This window comes from Pleurodeles waltl, chromosome 2_2, assembly GCF_031143425.1.
Source record: "Pleurodeles waltl isolate 20211129_DDA chromosome 2_2, aPleWal1.hap1.20221129, whole genome shotgun sequence".
Taxonomy (NCBI): domain Eukaryota; kingdom Metazoa; phylum Chordata; class Amphibia; order Caudata; family Salamandridae; genus Pleurodeles; species Pleurodeles waltl.
In genome coordinates this window covers 466,101,774-466,125,201 of record NC_090439.1, presented here as the reverse complement: position 1 = coordinate 466,125,201, position 23,428 = coordinate 466,101,774, and the positions used below count along the sequence as shown (strand labels likewise).

The 23,428-nt window shown below is 50.2% G+C and overlaps 1 protein-coding gene across 1 annotated transcript in view; it reads right to left on the bottom strand.

The window, feature by feature from the left end:
* The window catches only part of LOC138276386 (adhesion G protein-coupled receptor E1-like), a 718,998-nt gene that overhangs the window by 93,827 nt on the left and 601,743 nt on the right, over window positions 1-23,428 (bottom strand). The gene's annotated exons all lie outside the window — the stretch shown is intronic.

The window sequence follows — 23,428 nt, the reverse complement described above, 5'->3', positions numbered from 1 at the left end:
CATCAGATTTATGTTGTTGTGGCTAATGAACAGGCACTCAGTTTCCTTGTTTGAAAACAATGTTCCTCGCATTTCACCTTTTATCAGCATAGGCCATCGGTTTCTACTTAAGACTCAAGTCTGTTGTCCATGTTTCTGTATCAGTTTTGGATATGAAATTGGTCCACTGAGGTAAATTGGTTGTTATGGCTGTCCCAATCATCAATATTGCAGGGCTTTTACTTGTGGTGGGGTGAGTAGTCAAATGGTAAGCTCATAGAGTAGAATTCACGACAGTCTTGAGGTTGAGCTTCTCCGACACATGCTGAATAGCTTTCTTTAACATACTCATGAAAGGTTCAAGGAGGCTTTTATCCTGTGGCCAAAGAGGCGTGCTCTTCTGATGCTTCACATTAAGCAGATTGAGGAAGTCTCTGAATTCTCTGCTATTAAGAGGTGGGCCAGTGTCAGTCTTTAGAATTGCAGGAATGCCCCATGACACAAAGATACCACCTAATCTCTAAATGACTCTGTCCTGAGTGATAGACCAGAGATCTTCAGCTAATGAAAAGCAAGAGTATTAATCCACAATCACTACTTAGTGATGATCATTGTCAAGTGGACATCAAAAAGTCAACAGCAATTATTTCCCAGGCATGCTTGGGCATCTCTCATATGTTCACAGGGTGTGGAGTAGGTTTTGGTGGAAGGCAGATACATGGATGATAGGTTTTTAATTCTTTATCAACTCGTTCACCAAGATGAGGAAACCAGACTCGATCACGAAGAGCTAGTTTAGTGGCAAATTATTCTACGATATCCTTCATTTTTTTTTCTCTTTTTTTTTTTCCTCATTTCGTCACCCACGCTTTGGTTAAAAGGGAAAAGCACAGGGAATGGGAAACAACAACATGCCTCCAGGTATACGATCCATACCTCAGTTGAGCCGTCCCACCTGTTCTACTTGTTGTTCTTTTCCCAATCGTATGCCATCGACCAAGTATTATTACTTTCTTAGACCTGATCATAACCAAAGCAGCACCCAAAAGGGTAAGGGGAGTTCTAATCATTGGACTTAAGATTTCAAGATTTCAGGAGGATGAGACCAAACAAAAAAAAGACCTATACAATACAAAATGATACACTATTGATAAACATTTTCCCAGTACATCCAAAAATTTTCTTTTCTAGAAAGGGGACCTCGTTGTTCCATTATACACATTCGATTTACAGATGTTTGCCAGTCCAGAGCACGGGGAGGAAGAGGTTCAATCCATTTACGACATATTTCTCGTCTAGCTAAAAGGATTAATATAAACAACAAATGTTCCTGGTGTACTGACAATCTCTGGTACTTTATACCCTGTTCACAAACCCCAAACACCACCATAGAGAGATTTAATTCTAAGTTAACGTTAAAGATTACCTTTAAGATGTTTCCTATATCCTCCCAATAATTCAACAACCTAGAACACTGCCAAAACATGTGAATATCATCTGCCTTGTCTTCCCCATATCTTGGACAGTTTTTCTGAATTTTCCCAATAGCTGTTAACCTAGCCAGTGTCCAATAAACCCTATGGAGTATGAACAGGTGATTTTTCTTCAACCCTGCTGGATTAGTAGTAAACCACAGTTCTGAACAGGACTTTTGCCACAATGCTATAACATCTAGGGTTGGAAAAATCGCCCCCCACTTCGACAAGGGAAGGGATGCACCATCCTCTGCTGTTTCCATAAAGCATGGTACCACAATGCAACCTCTTTATTAATGAATTTCTGGTTTAATTTCCCTTCCCATACGCTCCTCCCTATTTCTCCTGTTCGTCGAGATTTTACCCAACTAGATATCTGAAAATACTTAAATCTGGAAACTGTCCCTCCAGTACCTTCCTGGAATGCAGACCAACTTAACAATTCAGATCCTTCTATTATCTGACCCCATCTTACCATCCCACTCACTCTCAAGGGAATTGATAATTTGTCGATAAAGCATTCAGGGGTACCAGGTGAATCCCAGATGGGAGCAGAACTACAGAAATAAGGTATCTCTAACGCCCTCCGAAAATACATCCAAACATTACATGCATGTCTGGGGAGCTTCAAACGTACCTTCTTAAAGTACTTAGGGTGTTAAATTTATATAAGAAATGATCTGCTCCTTTCTCAAGATGTGCCGTTAAAGCTCTCCAGACTAAATCATACTCTGACTTCTTATTCAATAAAATTCTAATGTTTTTTAGTTGAAAGGCCAAATAATACCTAAACAAGTCCGGACACGCAATACCCCCCCACTCTTTTTTTTCTACTCATCTTTTTCCACGAAATCCTTACTCCCTTAGAAGCCCATACAAATGAGGATAAATCCCCCTGTAGTTTTTTAAACCAGCTCTTCTTAAACTCTAGTGGAATAGTGTTAAACATAAAGGTAAATTTTGGGAGAATACACATCTTCAAAATGTTAGATCTTCCAATTATCGTAAGAGGAAGAGCGGCCCACGCCTTTAGCAGTTTTTTGGTTTCCCTATATGTTATGTCGAAATTCAATTTAGCTACCTCATTAAGATCAGTTGTTAATCGAATACCCAAGTATCTAATCTCCTGTTTAACTAAAGGAGAAGCATAAGTCAAGTTCCAACACATTATTTCCGTCTTTTCTGTGTTTATACTGTAACCGGAAAATCTACCAAATTGTTCCATCAAGGTGTTGACCCTAGGTAAAGTAGACCTGACATCACTCGTATATATCATCAGATCGTCTGCATATAACGCTACTTTTTTTTCCCAACCCCCAATTCAAAATGGAGTAATATCCTTACAAGACCGAAGGAAAGTAGCCAAGGGTTCAATGTATAAATTGAAAAGCAAGGGAGATAGAGGACACCCCTGTCGCGTACCCCACCAGATCCTAAATTCCTGTGATAATTGGCCATTGACCAGGACTCTCGCTGAGGGGCATCTATACAATTCCCCTACCGCCCTAACAAAAGGGATTCCCAAGCCCGCTTTTTCCAGCACGGCCCTTAAGAAAAACCAATTAACACGATCAAAGGCCTTTGCCGCATCAAAAGTCAAGATCGCCAATGGAGCCTTTTCTTGTTCCGCCAGGTCTATTGCAGCAAATAACTCGTGAGTTACCTCATGGAGTTGCCTCCCCTTCATAAAACCCTTTTGATCCAAGTGAATCAGATTGCCAATGGCTCTCCCCAATCTCCTAGCTAAAATCCCTGTATAAAGTTTGTAATCCGCACTCAACAAGGAGATGGGCCTATAGGATGAACAAGACGTTGAGTCCTTACCTGGCTTTAACAATAAACAAATTATCGCCTCTCTCCAGGAATTAGGTATGTGGGCCCCTTCTACCAACATAGAATTAAATAACTCTAATAAGAATGGAATAAATTCATCCCGCAAAACCTTATATAATTCATTAGGTAGATTATCTGGACCAACTGCCTTTCCTTTTTTCAACGCCTTTATGCCTTCAACAAGCTCAGCCTCATTTATCTTACAATTCAATAAGAGCATTTCAGATTCCTCTAAAGCTGGGAGATACGCTTTATCTAAGAATTCTCTTACCGACTCTTCCGAATTAACCAAGCTTTCTGAATATATTTCCTGAAAAAAGGATACAAATGCCCCCTCGATCTCTTCTTGCTCCATACAGATCTGGTTCGTAAGATCAGATTTAACTGATAAGATATGCCTTTGAGAAAGGTCAGACTTAACCTTCCACGCTAACAGTTTACTACAACCTTCTCCATATTCATAGTGTGCATATCGACTACTTTCCCACTTTAACCTACTGCGATTCTCCAAAAAAGCATCTAAGCTAATCCGAACCTTTTCCTCTTGGCATATCAGCTCCTCTAATAGATCGTTTTTCCCTTCTAATCATGCATTATGCATTGAGGCTTGAAGAGTTTTTAGTAACGATTCCATATTTCCCAGCTTTTCCCTTTCTTCCCGATACTTATATGTTGCCAGGCTCACTAACCTCCCTCTTATATAGGCCTTAAACGCATCCCAAACACACCATAAACTTGCTGTTCCTTGATTCAAGTAAAAAAAATCTCTTGTATCTTTTTTTAACACTTCTACTATTGAGTCGTCTAGGAATAAATCGCGATTAATTGTACTCCTAATACCCTTACTTATGACCCTGATGTCCAAGTGTAGTATTACTGCTGAATGATCTGAAAGGTGTGCTATGTTGTGGGCTATCCTTCTCACCTCTGGGCATAAACTTTTATGTATTAGAAAAAAATCTATTCTAGATCTATGCCCATATTTTTTATTGTAAAATGTGTATCTATCTCCTTCGCCCCCTCTCCAATGTCATACATCTACCATACCTAAATCCTGCATGGCTTGTTTCACCAATGCCCTCGTTTTAGGTGAATTAACCATACCCCGGGGGGTTGACTTATCATGAGCAGGATCTAACAGTATATTAAAATCCCCACCTAATACCACTGGGTACCTAGCTAAATGTAGAATATTAAATAGATCTTGAAATGGCGTTGGATCATCAATATTTGGCCCGTAGTAACCCGCCACTGTGACCCAGTAACCACATACACACAGTTCTACCACTACCCATCTTCCCCTAGAGTCGACTTGCACCGCTCTTACCTTAAACCTTGTAGATTTTTTAATCAGGACTGCCACACCTTTTATTGTGCTAGTTTGGGAAGAACCTACGCTGAAAGAAACCCAGTTCAACCGTTTAAGTCAGCTCTCCCACTCACTTTGTTGAAGATGGGTTTCTTGCAATATAATGATCTCCTCCTCCGCCAATCGTAAATATTCAAAGATCTTCCTCCTCCTACCTAGCACCCTTAAACCGTACACATTCCAAGAGAGGAATTTCAACCTTAAATTGCCATACTTAGACATTCCTAAAGGGAAGGAAAAGAAAAATCATGAACACAGAACCCCCCATCCTATTCAGGCAAGTTATGAGGACTTTCTTATATTTATCGTTTTCAACCCACCTAACCCAAACCCCTACACCCAGTGCCTCCCACTCCCACACCCACATCCAACACCAACACACCACCAAACCTGCCCCCCCCCAGGGGAACCCTTCCTATTTCTACTAGGATAACCATCCTGTTATCCTCACTTCGAACTCCCCGTCGGACGGGACTTTCCACTAGATCTTATTGAGACACCTTAATCTGATCTATAAATGTGCTGACCTCCCCGGGGTCTCTCATATTATACATTTTATTCTTCCACATGATACGGAGAGCGGCCGGGAACCTTAATTGGACTGTAGCCCCAAGAGCACGAAGCTCCCGCATAAAGTTTCCCAGTTCCCACTGCCTATCTAACGTTGCTTTAGACACATCTGATCTTATCCTAAAAGACCAATCCCCCTTGGGGAAAACCCCAACTTTAAGGGCTTCAGACAAGATTCTTTCCTTAATAGAGTATGTATTGAAGTTTATCAAAATCCTCCTGGGGTTTTTCCTTCCGGGATTTTTCTTGAACGGATCACGATGGACTCTCTGAATATCCTCTTCCAGATTAATCCCTACTATATTAGGGAAGACCTCCTTAATCAAAGCTATCACATAGCCCTTAATGTCTTCCCCTTCCACTCCCTCCGGGACTCCCAAAAGCCTAATATTATTTCTCCTCATGTTGTTTTCCAATGTCTCTAATTTATCCTGCAACATCTTTTCTCCACGTTTCAATTGTAAAATATCCTTAGATTGAGCTAACACGTGCTCCTCATGGGCCTCCACCACAGCCTCCAGCTTACCCAACCGGTCTGTTAGCAAATTGATTTTACTTTCCAAAGCTTCACAGGCTTCCCGAATCCTAGTTTGATTAGTTTCTGAAATCTCAAACTTTTCCCTAATCTCTTTAGTAAGAGAGATTAACAAAGCCTGTACATCCATGTCGAGAGATATTGATCCACTAGAGGGATTACCCTCTGCTTCTAACAAGGCTAATGTCTTAGAGGAGCCCTCTCTCTGCCTATCTAGTTCCTTGTCTGATGGATTTTGGGCTGAACCTACAGATAAACAGCCTTCAGCTAGATGTAATGCCCCTAACTCGCCTAGGACCGGTTGCGCGTCTGCCATGACTTGTGGTGGAAGAATTGTAGTCCAAAAATACTTTGTGATCAAAGATTCGCTCCTTCCCTGAGGCTCAATTTGACTTTCCTCCAGGAGGGGTAGGGGGTGCTCCACGAATGATATTGTATGATCAATCCCCCTTACAAAGCCCTCACCATGAGTCTTAGGTTCGAAGTCTGCTGCACCTGTTGCTACAGTCTCGGATAGCTGAGTCCGGGGGTTAACACTCACACCCAGGGGGCCGGGCTTACTTTTCCTCGCACCAACCAAGTCTTTAACTTCTGCCCGAACACCCCTGGGGCGACGTTTAATTGGAGACATACACCGTGAGGCTCCACCACTCTCACAATCCCCTCTTACCCAACTCCCATTTAAGTTTCTTCTGGTGAAAAACCCTGGAGTCTCCGGTAAACTCCCACGAAGAGAACAGCGAGAGGTATAGGATCTCCCACGTCGCACACCCCTCACTGCTTCTGTCCAGATACTGGAGTTTGATGCCTGCTTCCAGGACACCACCTCACCACCTCTCGCCGAAGCCAACAACCCCCCCTTCTTGTTCGCCGTTTTCTCTTTTTTTTCTTTTTTTTTTGCCGACCTAGGCCGGAAAAAACAACACAGAGGGGTAAATTACGGTAATAACGTAGCCTAGTAGAAAAAAAACACAAAAAAAAAAATAATAATAATAATTTTCAGATCACCAGCCCACCATGCAGATTTTCAGACCCACCAAGCTGCAACCAGGGAGAAGCCAAGTTAAAAAGACTATTATCCAATATCCTTATGCCCGTGACGTACTCAAAGAGAAGGGCACTGGTAATGCTAGGAAACAAAGTACAAGGTTTAAGGAACCAACCTCTAACAAGCCCCTCCCAAAGAAAACCAAGCTAGATGATAATGCCACACATCCTGTCGCAAGAGCTTCAAAATCTGAAATAATCCAAATAAAGCAGTAATTTATGGTCTTCAGCACTTCGTACGTAACCATGCTCTACCTCACGAATACTAAAACGTTAGGTAAGCGGCCTCTATTTGTCCCGCAATACAATTCAGTGCATTAGATCACTTTGATCAGTCTAGCAACAAATTTTGTAAGTATTTGTAAAGTGTCGAAGTATGCCGAAACGTAACAATTCCTGACAGAATGCAGCTTGTAAAAATGCAGTACCAAGAGCACGGTGCTCAGCTTTTCCACGAAAATTCTTGTACCTACATGTACCTACTTGTATAGCTGCGTGACAGGCGACATGTATTAGATAAAACACGATGATGAATTCTGCCTCTGACCTGCTTAAGACGGGCACCAACAAAAAAGTAAATACCCCGTTTCTCCTGGGGAGGCAGACACGTTGATAAATTCTGCCTCTGCCTCTGCCTGCTTAAAACGGGCACCAACCAAAATGTAAATACCCCGTTTCTCCTGGGGAGGCAGACGTTGTTACCGCTCCTCGCTATGCTCAGAGGATTTCCCTATCGAACGACTCTAAGGGCCCCCAAGCGCCGGTCGGGAGCTCCGGCTCTCAGACCCGGCGCGGAACGCTGATACTTTGAATGGCATGCAGGGGAAATTCTTCCGGGTTCCCCCCTGGTGTCTCTCCAGTCTCTCCAGCCTCAACCCCACGCCGGGGGCTCCTCCGGCGAAACGCGGAACCGCAGCAACTCTCCCGAGCGCTGGCCGGAGAGATCCGCCTCGCGTCTCGAATCACTTGATGTTTGGCGTCTCTCGTCCGACGAGAGTTCACGGGCAGCGCGTTAGCTGGCCGTCATGTTCCCCATCAGCGTCTACGATATCCTTCATGAGCCACCTCAATCACTTGCTGTCGTAGACTGTCAGAAATGACAATTCATGAACCTGCATGGATAATTTGTTCTTGTGTTACTGATAGTTCATATTTGACATTTTGCTATTTCTGATTCTCGCTGTCACTGGTAAGACTTAGGGGGTCAGAAGCACCGCCAACAGGCTGGCGGTGCTTCCTTATGTATTCCGACCGCAGCTGTGAAGCCGCGGTCACCCAGCCGGGGGTAATCGCCGGATTACCCCCGGCTGGGAGAATCCTCCATGGCGGCGCTGCTTGCAGCGCCGCCATGGGGATTCCGACCCCCTTCCCGCCGCTTGTTTCTGGCGGTTTTCACCGCCAGAACCAGGATGGCGGGAACGGGTGTCGTGGGGCCCCAGAAAGATTGCACCCGTCGCACCCCTGCAACTCCGCCGGCTCCATTCGGAGCCGGCTTCATTGTTGCAGGGCCTTTCCCGCTGGGCCGGCGGGCGCTCCTTTGGCGGGCACCCACCGGCCCAGCGGGAAAGCCAGAATGGCCTCCGCAGTCTTTTGACCGCGGAGCAGCCAGACAAACTCGGAATGAGGGCCTTAGACACGGTACCATGATATAGTATGGGCACTCTTGAGAAGTAGTCTGCAGGATTTTCATCTTTCCCTGGCTGATGCACAATAGTGTAGTTATACTCTTGCAATTGTAGACCCCCATCTTTCAATTCAATGAGGCATTTTGGCGTTTGGTGTGCCAAATATAGTCAGTAATACTTGATGATCTGTCACAAGCGTGAAAGGTTCAGTGTAGAAATACATAGAAATGTTCACAAGCCCACACCACTACTACATTTCTTTGTCTGTTTGTGAGAACGCACATTCACAGACTCATCCGACTGCCATATTATGACTGTGGGCGGAGTGGCCACGGTCTGACTGCCGGCACCGCAAATTTGCCACTGCCCAATGGTCTGCTGGTCTCAGTCTGCCAGGGCAGTGCTGGAAGCAGCGCTGCCCTCTGGATTACGACCCCCGTTTCCGGAGGCTGGCAGAAATGGGGACTGGGGGCCCCATAGGGCCCCCTGCTCTGCCCATGCACTTGGCATGGGCAGTGCAGGGAACCCCATGGACAGCCCTGTCCCTGTCATGCTTTTCACTGCCCGAAATTTGGGCAATGAAAAGAGCGACAGGTGCTGCTGTACACACGCACCTCAACATTTCTGCTGGCCCGATTACGAGCCGGCGTCAATGTTGTGTTGAGTATTCCGCTGAGTCAGCGGGTGGAAAAGCTGTTTCCACCCACTAGCTCAGCAGAAAACTCATATTAAGGCCATAGGGCGGAAAAACAGAGTGGTGGTTTTCCATCCGAAAGAGTTTGGCGATCACGCTCAGCCACCTGCCAAACTCAAAATGAGGCCCTTAGTCTGAGACAAGCTTTTATTTGCATAGGACACAATGGCCATCATTACAACCCTGGGGGTTGGTAATAAAGCGGGGGTAATACCGCTAACAGGCCGGCTGTAAAAAAAGTGAAATCACGACCATGGTAGAAACCGCCACCGCAGACAGCCACTTTAACACTCCGACCGCCACGGCGGTAGAAACAAACAGCACGGCGGTAATAATGTACCACCCAAACTATTACAAGGCACTAATCCGCCATCTTTTACGGGGCGGTACCAACGCCATCAAAAGCACGGCGGAAACAGTCTTTGGAAGGGAAACCACTCACCTCTCGACACCCAACGAGGAACCAGGACGCCATGGAGCCCGAGTTACAGGTCCTGCCCATGTTGGTTTACCTCCTCATCTACCAGGAACATCAAAGACGGAGGTGACAACCACGGTGAGTACTGCACCTAGTACACAGGGGAGGGAGGGAGGAAAAAGAAAGTGACAAACACACGCAACACGCAACACCCCTACCACCCACCCACAACAACATACACACACACACATCCAATAACATCACAGATACACCCCGTCACGTCCTGGAAGAACGCAAGGACCAAATGAAATGAGTTGAACGAGTGTAATACTCAAACAATCAGGTAGCCCAAGATAACTTTAAATCATCAGTATATACAAATATTTACAGCAAGTACACAAGTCTGTATACTGTCCCATTAAATGTCTTTGGACTAGTGGTCCCGAGAAGCATGGGCGAAGCCCACAGATGGCACCTGCCTCACAACGGAGAGAACATTGCTGGGGCATCAGGTCGAAAAAAACACAGGCATCTCAGGGGGAAGGGGAGGCGGGGCACCTCAGCCGGATGAAGGGATGACGCCACTGCTCCTTGAGGGGGCTCCATGCCCACTGCTTGCTCCTGGGGAGTGCAAAGCCACAGTCTCACAAGTCTCTCAAGTGGGTTCACTGCCCACTGCTTGGTCCTGGGGAGTGCAAAGCCACAGTCTCACAAGTCTCTCAAGTGGGTTCACTGCCCACTGCTTGGTCCTGGGGAGTGCAAAGCCACAGTCTCTCTAGCGGATGCTGTTCTCCATTGGTTCTGGAGGGGGCTTTGTGCCCAGAGTGCTTCATCCTGCCAAGGATAGGGTGAGTGGATGCTGTTCTCCACTGGTTCTGGAGGGGGCATGGTGGCCAGAGTGCTTCATCCTGCCAAGGATAGGGTGAGTGAATGCTGTTCTCCACTGGTTCTGGGGGGGGGGCTTTGGTCCCAGAGTGCTTCATCCTGCCAAGGATAGGGTGAGTGGATGCTGTTCTCCACTGGTTCTGGAGGGGGCATGGTGCCCTAAGTGCTTCATCCTGCCAAGGATAGTATAAGTGGATGCTGTTCTCCACTGGTTCTGGAGGGGGCTTTGTGCCAGAGTGCTTCATCCTGCCAAGGATAGGGTGAGTGGATGCTGTACTCCACTGGTTCTGGAGTAGCCATGGTGCCGAGAGTGCTTCATCCTGCCAAGGATAGGGTGAGTGGATGCAGATCTGCACTGGTTCTGGAGGGGGCAGTGTGCCCAGTGATGCTGCAGCAGCGGTGTGGCAGTTCCCATTCCCTCACATGGGAGTCTGAGTCACAAGATTTACCGGTAACAGATAGCATGATACTCCATGGAGGCAGAGCAACACTCCTCCTTGCGATGACTAAGGCTGCAAACTGCTGGTAGTGCCAGTGCTGGTGTTGGTGCCTCATATAGTTTGTGCAGGGTCCAGGACGTCTCCTGCAGCCTCGGACGCCTGCCCACTGGGGATGCTGCTGATGTCCGCTGTAGTGGCACTGGCTGGGCACGTCGCGGGGGAGGTGGTGGTGGCTGCGGGGGTGTCTGCGGCGGACTTGATGCCGGTGGTGCAGGTGTATGCACTTGTGGAGGGATACACCAGGCCGTCTCCTGCAGCCTCGGAAGGCTGCCCACTGGGGATGATGCTGGTGACTGTACTAGAGGCAGCAGCCGTGCAGGTGGCGGTGCAGATGGCGGGTGTTGCGGCGGTGCCCACCGCCATACAGGTTGCTGGGCTGTCTTGCAAAAGGGGTGAAATCAGTCCCTCACCCGGAGGCTCCGTGCCCTGAGATGACTTCCCTTTGCCCTTGTGTCCCTTCCCCACCTTGGAAGTCGCTGCTGGGACCTTGGCACTGTCCTCTTTGGTTCTGGAAGAGGCCTTGCTGGGTGGTTGGTGCGGCTTTTCTCTTTGGCATGCTGGCCCCTTCTTTACCTTGGCAGGTGGTGGAATAGGGTGGTCCTTGGCTTAACTAGGTGGCACACTGGCAGCCCTGATGGGTGCCCCCTTCAATGTTCCCGGACTTGCAGGGACCACACTGGACGAGGATTTGGTGGCTGAGGTGCTGGTCAGGGCTTGAGACAACCTGGCCCTTGGGGAAGGACGGGGGGAGGTGTAGGGAAGAGGTCAATGCTAGCCAGGAAAAGTTTCTTAGACACACTGGGATGGGAAGATGGGAGAGGAGGAAGAGGTAGTGGTTGTAGGAGGTGCACGTCTGCTGAGTTTGGGTGAAGGTGCATGGGTTGGAGGCTGTTGTGAGGTGGATGGCTGTTGAGCGGGTGTGTGCCGGCGTTTGTGTACTTTGGGAGGAGGGCTCACAGACACACTGGGAGAGGACACAGGGGACATGTGCATGGTAGTGTGGGTGGTGATTGCACATGAGCGGTGTCTGGTGATGGGCGTGCTGGTGATGGAGGTAGTGGCTGAGGATGCAGTGCATGCAGGTGTGAGTGGAGACGAGACTGGGAGGGAGGTGGAGGACGTGGAGGCGGGGGACACAGTGGAGGCAGTGGATGTTGGTGTGTGTTCATGGGTATGGTGCTTGTGTGAGTGCCTGTGGGATGTGTGGTGCTTATGTTTGCTTGAGCCACTTTTGTGTGTGGATGTGTGTGCATGCTGGTCTGATGGTGTGCTTGGGATAGGCTGAGGTAGAGGGGATTGGGTCTGGGTAATGGAGATTGGAGGGGAGGCTGGACACAGGGACAATGGCTGCCATCAGTGCTTAGGCCACAGCCTGAAATGCTCTCTGTTGGGCCTCCACACCAGAATGAATGCCCTACAGGTATGCATTTGTTTGTTGCAAATACCTCTTGACACCCTGGATGGCATTCACAATGGTAGATTGCCCAACAGTGAGGGATCTCAGGAGATCAATAGCCTCCTCACTGAGGGCAACTGGGCTGACTGGGGCAGGGCCTGAGGTGCTGTGGCGAAGGAGATGCCCACCCTTGTGGGTAAGCGCCACGGGACACACGCTGAGGGGCTGCTGGGAGGGTGGTGCTGGTGGGTGGGTGGCGGCTGTATCTGTTGTTGCGGGGCACATACATGTGCCCGCCACTGCAAGGGAGCTCCCATCAGAGGAGGAGTTGCTGTTGCTGATGTCCCCTCCTGTCCCCGTCGTGGAGCACCCCTCGCCCTCCGTCCCACTGGTACATTCAGACTCCGTACATTCACCTTCCTGGGCCATGTGGGTTGCAGCTCCTTCCTGCTCCAGTGCCACTGCTCCTCCGCCAGATGGTGCTAATGCACACAAGGACAGGGTGACAAAACAAAAAGGGGGGAAGGCAGAGGACACACATTGTCAATGCCAGCAACACCACTACTGTTGGCGGACACAACACACAGGGAGAAGCCCTATGCACTAGCCCATGCTCTAACAGCTCTTAGGAATATCACCTGCCCATGGGGGACTATGCCTAACCCCATTTGCTGCACACCTGGAACTCACAGGAGCCTGACTCGAAATTTGTGGCTCCTCTCAGATTCCACTACCACTATTGGGGTTGGAGTGACACAGAGCCTGCCTAACAAGGGACCTACCCTAGGAAGTTTGCCCTGGCCTAGGGGAACCAAGAGCCCACATCCCCCACCCAGACACCTCGTAAAGCGTGCAGAGTCAGCTGAATGAGACTGTACTCACCCCCTTGTGGCTGCTGTGATGCCCTCAAGCGCACATCCAACTCCGGATATGCCACCGCCAGGATCCGGTACATCAGGGAAGTCGTGGTGCGACGGGCACCCTTTCCACGTTGGGAGGCCATCCAAAGCTGGGCCTCGGCCGTCTTCTTGCACCAGCGGCACAGGTCCTCCCATCTCTTGCGGCAGTGGGTGCTCCGTCTATGATAGACCCCCAGGTCCGCACTTCCTTGGCGATGGCACGCCAAATATCCTTCTTCTGGTGGGTGCTGACCTAGAGGAAAGGTAAAGTAAGAATGGAACTTACTCCCCCGTCCGGTTCTTCTTACTCATTGGCCACCACTTCCCACCCATGCCCTGAAACACATACACTGACCATTCTCAGATGCAGGCCACAACCCCTCCCCACCACATGTATCTCCCATCCTGAACACTCCATACATTCACGTCCCTTCCATCATGCTCACAGTGTACTCACCAGTTTGTCTGGAGGACCGTAGAATAGCGTGTACTGGGGGAGGACCCCATCCACCAGTTTGTCCAACTCGTCCGTGGTTAAAGCAGGGGCCCTTTCCCCAGACACCCGAGCTATTGTCTCTTCCAGACTCAGGTCACAGCAGCACTTGCAGTGGAGGTCCTCTCCTGTTGAAGGTCAGGTATCAAGTGAGTGAACAGATAGAAAATGGCGGTCACGTCCGCGGCTGTGCGTACCATCACCGTCGGCGTACATCGTCATTGGGTCCTGGAACCCATAGGGCCCAAGGATAACCAGTGCTGAATTGTGTGGTGGTCTTCGACTGCCTACCGCAAGGCTGCACAACGCCAGCGCAGTTACCTCATTTCCCCTTGTCCATCCTTACAGGTCAGGCAGACCCGATTTCAGGGGGGCACATGGCAGAGCATCCTAACTGCGTCCCAGCACATTTGAGCAGGAATACGGACAGGCAGCGCCACACACCGATTAAATAACAATAGTGCAAAAACACCCTTGTGCAACCTATGTGGTATATGACCCTCTGCTCACCTTTCTCCTCCATAGGCCACATCCGCTGGGGCAGATGAAGAGATGGCGTCATGCTCTGGTGTACAGACCCCTGGTGGACCTGTCGACAATGGCAGACAGACACATCATTATCACCTACAGACTTGATCATGCCACAGTCCAAGAACTGTGTGCCCAATTGGAGCCTGACCCGATATCAGATATCCGCCATCCCACAGGTATCCCCCCCCCTCTAGTGCAGGTCCTGTCAGTGCTCCATTTCCTGGCCAGTGGTTCCTTTCAAACAGTGGCCATGGCATCAGGGATGTCACAGCCAATGTTCTCTAACGTGTTGTTCAGAGTGTTGTCTGCCCTGCTGAAACACATGCGCAGCTACATCGTTTTCCCCCAGGTGGAGGATTTGGCCACAGTGAAAGGTGACTTCTATGCCCTGGGACATATCCCCAACATCATTGGTGCCATTGACCCCCCCGCAGGAATGAACAGGTGTACAGAAATAGAAAAAGCTACCATTCTATGAATGTGCAGATGGTGTGTTTGGCAGACTAGTACATCTCTCATGTGAATGCCAAGTATCCTGGCTCTGTGCATGACGTTTACATTTTGAGGAATAGCAGCATCCCTTATGTGATGGGACAACTCCAGAGGCACCGTGTGTAGCTAATAGGTGAGCCTAAGGTCCCCACACAGTATGAATAGGTGTCTGGGTGTGGGAGAGTCCCTAAGGGTTGGTGTATGTCGAACAGATATCCCTCGATATTTGCAGGTGACTCTGGTTACCCCAACCTGTCATGGCTACTGACTCCAGTGAGGAATCCCAGGACAAGGCAGAGGAACGCTACAATGAGGCACATGGGTGAACTAGGAGGATTATAGAGCGGACTTTTGGGCTCCTGAAGGCCAGATTCTGGCGCCTCCATCTAACAGGTGGCTCCCTATACTAGTCACCGAAGAAGGTGTGCCAGATAATCGTGGCATGCTGTATGTTTCACAACCTGGCTTTGTGACGCCAGGTGCCTTTTCTGCAGGAGGATGGGCCTGATATTAGTCTTGTGGCAGCTGTGGAGCCTGTGGACAGTGAAGAAGAGGTGGCAGAAGAAGAAGATATTGACAACCGAAACAACATCATCATGCAATACTTCCAGTGAGACACAGGTAAGAGACTGGCACTGCTCCTCTCATATCAGACTACTGTGGGACATTGTATAAGTCTGCCTTTTTACCTCTGTATATGGACCCTGACAGTTTACTTTGCCTTTACTTTTCACAGATCTGGGTACCACATTCTGCCTTCTGCTATGTTCACTGCTGCCCAACAACTGTCATACTTTGGTATGTGCAAATGAAAATTCTAATTGATATTTGTCAGAGAGGTTGTAATAACACATTTATGAAAGTACAGACTGACTCCAGATTGTTTTGTGATTCAAGGGTGTTTATTTCAGTGCTAATAAGTGAAGGGGGATGTGAAATGGGCTGGGATGATGGTGGAGGAATATTCATGGTAGAGTCCAGTCTCTTTGTATCACAGGTGCATTGTCCAAGGGGGCATAGGAAGTGGAGCAATGGCAGTTCAAGGTGGTCATGGTGACATAGTGGGACAGAGGGTGACAATCAGGAGAGTCTTATTTCCTGGTGGGGGTCTTGGCAATGTTCTCTGTCTTGTGCCTGGATCACAGGGACCGTTTGCGGGGTGGTCCTCCTTCTGCAGGGGGTGGGATGCTGTTGGCCTGTTGGTCCTGTGGCGGGACCTCCTGTCCGCTAGCGCTGGCAGACGTGGAGGGCTGCTCATCGTTCGGGCTAATGTCAGGGGCCCGTTTGTGTGCCACTGTCACCCTCATGGTGTTGGCCATGCCTGCCAGCACCCCTGCTATGGTGACCAGGGTGGTGTTAATGGACTTCAAGTCCTCCCTGATCCCCAGGTACTATCCCTCCTGCAGCTGTTGGATCTCCTGTAACTATCCCAGTACCTATCCCATCGTCTCCTGGGAATGGTGATATGCTCCCATGATGTTTGAGATTGCCTTGTGGAGAGTGAATTCCCTGGGCCTGTCCTCCCTCTGTCGCACAGCAGTCCTCCCAGCTTCCCTGTTGTCCTGTGCCTCTGTCCCCTGAACCGTGTGCCCACTGCCACTGACCTCAGGTCCCTGATCGTCCTGGGTTAGTGGGGTTGCCTGGGGTCCCTGTAGTGGTGGACACACTGCTGATTGACGTGTCCTGGGGACAGTGGCATGGGACCACTCAGTGGGTGCTGTGGTGGTGTTTCCTGAGGGGGGTTCAGTGGTGATTTGGGAGTGTGGCAGAGCAACTGACTGTCCAGAAGTCCCTGATGGGCCGGGCTGGTCATTGTGATCCAGGCGTGCTGAGCTGCTGTCATCACCGTGGACCACTTCTGGGGGGAACTGATGTTGGTGGCACCTCCCCCCTGGTGATGTTGAGTGGGGGTCCTGTGGGGATGTAAATGCAGTGTTATTGTATCAGCATGTGCCACCTTGTGCATGGGTGTGTTTCCCTGTATGGTTGTGATTGCCCTGTCAGCTTTGCCTTGTGTGAGTTGTGATTTTGTGGGCTAGGTGATTCTCTCTAATGTACATGCTTTAGTGATGAGTGTCCATGCAGGTCTGTGATGGGTGTCCATGGATTGTTGTTGCATGCATGGCTTGGTTTTGGGATGGGTGGATTGTGATAGTGGGGTATATGTGAGGTGGCTGAGTGATGGGGTGAGGGTAGGGGCAGGTGTGTGTGATGGTATGCAGGTAGGGTGGGGGATATAATAGTAAGAATTTGACTTACCAGAGTCCAGTCCTCCTGCTACTCCTGCTAGGCCCTCAGGATGCATGATCGGCAAGACGTGCTCCTCTCATGTTAATAGTTGAGGGGGAGGAGGTGGGGGTCCACCGCCAGTCCTCTGTATGGCTACCTGGTGTCTGGATACCACAGAACGCACCTTCCCCCATAGGTCGCTCCACCTCTTCCTGATATCATCTCGTGTTCTTGGGTTCTGTCCCACTTCGTTGACCCTGTCGACAATTCTCCGCCATAGCTCCATCTTCCTTGCAATGGATGTCTGCTTCTACTGTGATCCGAATAGCTGTGGCTCTACCTGGATGATTTCCTCCACCATGACCCTGAGCTCCTCCTCAGAAAACCTGGGGTCTCTTTGGGGTGCCATGATGTGGTGTGGGTGATGTGTGAGGTGATGTTAGTTGTGATGTGTGCTGTGATGTGTTGGGATGTGTTCTTTGAGGTGTGTGGATGGTGTATGAGTGATGGTGTTGTGTGCCTCTGGATGCTGGTGTTGTCTTTGCTATTCTCTCTCTCTGCTTCTTCCAAAATTTTCATTGTAAGGGGTTGTGGGTAATGTGGGTGTGTGTTTTATAGTGATGTGGGTGTGGTGTGTGTATGTGTGTCAGGTGCGTGTATTTTGAATTGTCCAATGTGGTTGTGTTTAGTAAATGTGTGTGTATTTTGAGCTTGGCGGTGTGTACCGCCAATGGTTTACCGTGGTTGAAAGACCACTGCGTTGATTCGTGGGTTGTGATTCTGTGGGCGTATTCCTGATGGCGTAACAGTGTGGGTTTTGCTATTGCCAGTTTATCAATGACCTTTGGTGTGGCGGACTAGTGTGGGTGTCTGTAGTGTGGCGGATTTCTAGATTTGGGTCATAATACTTGTAGCGGATTTCCGCCGCAGCCACGGTATGTTGGCGGCCGTCACCACGGCAGTCAGCGGCTTTTAACGCCAAGGTTGTAATGACCACCAATGTGTCTTTGAGCATTTGGCTGTCTGCTATGTTGTGCAAGGATTATGCCCAACCTGAAGCGGCTAATGTCTACAACCTTAGTAAAAGAACTTTGACTTTGTCTAATTGAAGTCACATTTCTCAGCATTCAGCTTTAAACCAGCATCAACAAATAAACAACACACTTACAGAAAAGCTTTATTATGTTCCTTCAATGTAGCCCAGCTAAAAGCATTTGCAACAGTTTGTATGGTACATCGCATGACATCTTTAAACATCTCTGCAGCTAATGACACACCAAAACCTAGGTCCTGATTTAGATATTGGCAGACGGGTTACTCTGTCACAACGGTGACGGATATGCCATCCAACGGAATCTAAATCCCTTTATGTCCTATAGGATTTTGATTCCGGTGGGCGGGATATCCATCACCATTGTGATGGAGAAACCCATCTACCAACATTTAAATCAGGCCCTTATTGGTATGGAAACATACGAATATTTGTAGAAAAGGTTGTAATGTACCAGCGATTCTCCTTTAGTTCCAACTGATGATGTTGTTTGTTTAAATCAAGGTGAGAGAAGACTTTCACACCATTCAATTGTGTTATCGTATCAGCAATGTGAGAATCATGATGTTTCTCTCTTTCAATTGCCTTTTTCATTTGATGCATATCCACGCAGATGTGTACAGCTCCTTCACTGTCTTTTTTGGGTACTACCACTATAGGGGAAAGCCATGTCATTGGACTAGTAGAACATTCTAAAATACCATGCTGAAGTAACGATTCAAGTTCCTTTTCAACAACTACTTGTAAAGGAATTGTAATTCTTCTGTGTCCCTGAGCAACAGGTCAAACATCTTCACTGATATTCAATTGTACTTTCATAGTCTTAAGCTTTACTAATCCATGAAATAATAAAGGAAATGGACTTAGGGGGTCATTACAACCCTGGCGGACGGTGTTAAAGCGGCGGTAATACTGCAAACAGGCGGGAGAAAAAAAAGGGAATTATGACCGTGGTGGAAACCGCCAACATAGACAGCCACTTTAACACTCCGACCGCCACGGCGGTACAGACAAGCAGCGCGGCGGTCACTGCCAACAGACAGGCGGAAGACAAAGTACCGCCCACAGTATTACAACAGGCCAATCCGCCACCTTATCCGGGGCGGATTCACCGTGGATAAAAACACAGAGGAAACAGCTTTTGCAATGGGAAAACGCTCACCTTAGCACACTTCCCAAGGAAGGAGGGCACCATGGAGCCGGAACTCCAAATACTCCCTGCGCTTGTCTTCCTACTCATCTACGAACATCAGCAATGGAGGCGCCGAAGACAACGGTGAGTACTGCACCTACGACATAGGGGAGGCAAAAGTCACGGACACACACATTCAACACCCCCAACCCCAACCCGACCCTCACCCACTACAACACACACACCAATGCATTTCCAAACATCACAGAAACAACCCCCAACCCTCCCGGAAGAATGCAAAGACAAAACGAAATGAGTACAACCATTGTAATGTATCAAAATACAGTAAGCTCATATATACATAAATATATACACATTCCAAATATATACATCACGATTAGTAGTGCAGGTATGCACATTTCAATGTCCATGGACCACTGGGCCCAAAATGCATGGGCGAGGCCCACACACGATAACTGTCCTGAAACGGAGAGAACACTGCAGGGGCATCAGATAGAAATACAACAGGCACCTCAGGGGGAACGGAAGGGGGGGCTCCTCAGCCGGATGACAACACCACGCCAGATCCACGACGGGGCTCCATGCCCATTGATGTATCCTGGGGAGTGCAAAGCCACAGTCTCACAAGTCTTTGCAGTGGGTGGTTTGCCCACTGTACCATCCTGGGGAGTGCAAAGCCACAGTTTCTCAAGTCTTTGCAGTGGGTGGTTTTCCCACTGTACCATCCTGGGGAGTGCAAAGCCATAGTCTCTCAAGTCTTTTCAGTGGGTGGTTTGCCCACTGTGCCATCCTGGGGAGTGCAAAGCCACAGTCTCTCAAGTCTCTACAGTGGGTGGGTTGCCCACTGTTCCATCCTGGGGAGTGCAAAGCCACAGTCTCTCAAGTCTTTGCAGTGGATGGTTTGCCCACTGTACCATCCTGGGGAGTGCAAAGCCATAGTCTCACAAGTCCCTACATTGGGTGGTTTGCCCACTGTACCATCCTGGGGAGTGCAAAGCCACAGTCTCTCAATTCTTTGCAGTGGGTGGGTTGCCCACTGTTCCATCCTGGGGAGTGCAAAGCCACAGTCTCACAAGTCTTTTCAGTGGGTGGTTTTCCCACTGTACCATCCTGGGGAGTGCAAAGCCACAGTCTCTCAAGTCTTTGCAGTGGGTGGTTTGCCCACTGTACCATCCTGGGGAGTGCAAGGCCACAGTCTCTCAAGTGGATAACAGTCTCCACTGGTTCTGGAGGGGGACTGGTGCCCAGAGTGCATCACGCTCCCCGTGACGGTCCCAGTTCCGTCACTGCCCCTGCCGCTCATGGGCAAACGATGCTTGAGTTGGCGGTGCTTGCCCTCTTCAGCAGTGCTTTCCATGGCGGTCTTTGCCCTATTCAGCGGTGCTTGCCATGGCGGTCTTTGCCCTGTTCAGCGGTGCTTGCCCTGTTCAGCGGTGCTTTCCATGGGTCTTTGCCCTGTTCAGCGGTGCTTGCCCTGTGCAGCGGTGCTGTCCATGGCGGTCTTTGCCCTGTTCAGCGGTGCTTGCCCTGTGCAACGTTGCTTGACTTTGCTGTCTCTGACCTGTGCAGCAGTGTGTGCCATGGCGGTCCCTCATTGCCCAGCGGGGCTGTGGCTGCTGGGGCCCTCCTGGCCACTGACTCTGGCGGTGGTCTCCTGAACAGTGACGATAGTGCTGCCCTCCTGGGCACTGACTCCGGCGGTGGTCTCCTGACCAGTGACGATAGTGCTGCCCCCCTGGGCACTGACTCCGGCGGTGGTCTCCTGACCAGTGATGATTGGGCTGGCGGTGGAGTCTTTGGCAGCGGGGAGGATGACGGCCTTCTCCGCTGTGCTGCTCTTCCCAGACTTTGGAGACTTCTTATGCCCCTTCCCCACCTTGGGAGGAGTCACAGCTGACTCAACACTCCCCCGGGACCCTTGTGGGCGGCTTTGCCGGCAGCTGTCTTCCCCCTCTCCCGTCGGGCACTGTCCAACTTCTGGTGCTTCACAGGGGGTTGACTGGCAGTGCTTTGGCTCCGTGTCACACTGGCTGCCCTGGTGCCCGGTGCACTCCACATACTTCTAAAAGGCACCACTGGTACGGAATCTTTTTGGCTGAGGTGCTACTACGGGACCTATGAATTGTAGGGGGGGTGGTGGGAAAGAGGTCAACGTTGCTCATGAAAAGTTTCTGACGAACACTGCGACGGGTAGCTGGAGGGGGTCTGGGAGTGGAGGAAGAGGAGGTGGTTGTAGGAGGTGTAACTTTTGATGCTTTGGGTGCAGGTGCATGTTCTGGAGGCTGTCGTGAGGTGGATGGATGTTGGGTGTGTGTGTGTGCCCGTGTTTGTGTACTTTGGGAGGGGGCGTCACAGACACACTGGGAGAGGACACAGGGGACGTGTAAATGGTAGTGGGGGTGGTGAGTGCAGGTGAGCGGGGTGTGGTGCTGGGTGTTCTGGTGAGAGTCCTAGTGGCTGTAGTGGTAGTGCATGCAGGTGAGAGTGTAGACGACACTGGGAGGGAGGACGGAGACGACGAGGAGGGGGACACAGTGGAGGCAGTGGATGTTGCTGTGTCTGTATGTGGGTGATGCTTGTGTGAGTACCTGTGGGATGTGTGGTGCCTATATTTGCCTGAGCTGCCCTTGTGTGTTGACGTGTGTGCAGGCTGGTCTGATGGTGTGCTTGGGATAGGCTGAGGTACAGAGGATTGGGCCTGGGTGGAGGAAGTTGGAGGGGAGAGGCTAGACACAGGGACAATGGCTGCCATCAGTGCTGAGGCCAGAGATTGCAGGGTTCGATGATGGGCAGCCGGACCAGAATGAATGCCTTCCAGGAATGCATTAGTGTGTTGCAACTCCCTCTCTACACCCTGGATGGCATTCACAATGGTAGACTGCCCAACAGTGAGTGACCTGAGGAGGTCAATGGCCTCCTCACTGAGGGCAGCAGGGGTGACAGGGGCAGGGGTTGAGGTGCCTGGGGCGAAGGTGATGCCCACCTTCCTGGATGAGCGGGCATGGGGCGAAGGCTGAGGGGCTGCTGGGAGGGCGGTGCTGGTGGGGGGGTTGGCGGCTGTACCTATAGAAGTGGGGGGCACAGATGGTGCCGCCACCACAAGGGAGCTCCCATCGGAGGACGAGTCCGTGTCGCTGTTTGCTGATCCGCTGACCGCTGTGGTGCTCCCCTCGCCCTCCGTCCCACTGGTGTATTCCGAGTCCGTGGTGTGGCCCTCCATGGCCATGTGGGATGCAGCCCCCTCATGCTCCGGTGCCCCTGTACCTCCGCCTGATGATGCTGACGCACAAAAGAACAGGGAGAGCACAAAAAGGGGTGAAGAAACAGAAGAAAGACAGGTTGAGTGCATGGCTCACCGCTACCGTTGGCGGACAATACAGACACAGCAGCCCCCTGCACTACGCCGCGCTCTTGGGCTCTACAGATACAGTTCCTGGGATATGGCCTACATGGCTATGGTCCACATCTGCACACATAGATGACACAGGGGCGTGTATACCTGTACTTGGCACTCTACAGAGGTGGGGTGGAGTGGCACATGGCCTGCATTATGGAGGGGCCTAGCCTACGGAACTCGCCCTGGCCTAGGGAAACCCACAGCCCTCCTCCCCCACCAAGACCCCTCCACTGCGTGCAAAGTCAGCAGAATGAGAGTGTACTCACCCCCTTGTGTCTGCTGTGATGCCCTCATGTGCCCATCCAACTCAGGGTAGGCCACCGCCAGGATCTGGAACATCAGGGGAGTCATGGTGCGACGGGCACCCCTCCCACGTTGGGAGGCCAACCCCAGCTGAGCCTCCGCCGTCTTCTTGCTCCAGCAGCAAATGTCCTCCCATCTTTTACGGCAGTGGGTGCTCCGTCTCTGGTGGACCCCCAGGGTCCGGACGTCCTTGGCGATGGCACGCCAAATATCCTTCTTCTGGTGGGCGCTGACCTACTTGACATGTACAGGGGAAGAAGAGAAGTCATTAACAACTGCACCGTCATAGTGAGTGGCCCACATCCCTGCCCTTGCCATGTGGCGCATGCATTCACACTCCTTCATGCTCGCATAACTCTGCCCCCTTCCTACTTACATCCAGCCCTCTCCACCCAGGCATAGCCCATACAACTTGCACCCTATGTACTCACCTGTTGGTCTGGAGGACTGTAGAGTAACGTGTACTGGGGGAGGACCCCGTCCACGAGCTTCTCCAACTCCTCTGCAGTGAAGGCAGGGGCCCTTTCCCCAGACGCACATGTCATTGTCTCTTC